The following is a 1242-nucleotide window of genomic DNA, read 5'->3' on the forward strand; positions in this document are numbered from 1 at the left end:
ACATTGGTTTAATCATTAAATTTTTAACAAATAAACCATAAGAACCCTGATTAGAAGTAGTGAGACTCTCCAAAAACAACAGTCTTCATGAAAAAAGCTGACAGTTTATGATTTTTTTGAAACATAAGAACAAACAGATATCCGTTACTTGTACTCAGTTTATCGTGAACTTTGTTTAATGATTTCTTGTTCTATTTTACATTGCAGTAAACATCTATTTCAGGATGCTTTTATATTACGTCATCTTATTTTATAGCATATTAATCATAGTGAATGGTAAATGGACTGTACTTACCGGTATATAGTGCCTTTCTATCCATCCAGGACACACAAAGCGCTTTACACTACAGATATTCACCCATGCACACACACACATTCACACAATGATGATGGCAAACTACAATTGTAGCCACAGCTGCCCTGGGGCACACTGACAGAGGCAAGGCTGCCATACACAGGCACCACCAGAAGTAGGCAAGGCGGGTGAAGTGTCTTGCCAGTCAACTGGACGGGGATTGAACCGGCGATCTTCCGGTTCCAGGACAACTCCCCTAACCACTCTGCCACAGCCGCCCCAAATTGTGCACACCGAGTCCTGGGCAACTGTTTTTATTCATATCTGTCAGGTTTGAATGACAAAAAAGTGAGTCTGAAGTTGGCAATAGTTGTGAATGTGTGTGTGAATAAATCTTTATGTGTCCCTGTGATGGACTTGCAACCTCTCCAGGATGTAACCTGCCTATTGCACATTGACCACTGAAGATAGGCCCCAGGTCCCCATAACCCAGTATAAAAAGAAAGGATGGATAGAGTTGGCCATAGCAGTAAATGTCTTCATTATTCCTGTTTAATAACAGAAAGCTGACATTGCAGACAACCCCACTCCAACAAAACTTATTTACAACCTGTTTACTCAAACTTACCTACAATTAAACACAGAATATGGTGTAGAAAGGCTTGTGATGTCCTATTACTATATGTAATTTTAAGGTATTTGTAGGGATTTTATTGTATTTTAACCTTATTTTCTCAGATTAAAGAAATACAACAGACAAGTATCAGTTTGTCAGTTGCGTTAGCATCCTTGAACAACGTGAATTAAACTGGAAATAAACATCAGACAAAACAAAAGGTTCATGTCACATTAACAGAATCAACCTGTTACTCTTGAAGGTTATTTTTCTCGAGCCCACCAACAAATTTGACTTTTCAGGTCCTGGCAAAGAACAGTACACTAACACT

The sequence above is a fragment of the Austrofundulus limnaeus genome, unplaced genomic scaffold (assembly GCF_001266775.1).
Source record: "Austrofundulus limnaeus strain Quisiro unplaced genomic scaffold, Austrofundulus_limnaeus-1.0 Scaffold54, whole genome shotgun sequence".
Taxonomy (NCBI): domain Eukaryota; kingdom Metazoa; phylum Chordata; class Actinopteri; order Cyprinodontiformes; family Rivulidae; genus Austrofundulus; species Austrofundulus limnaeus.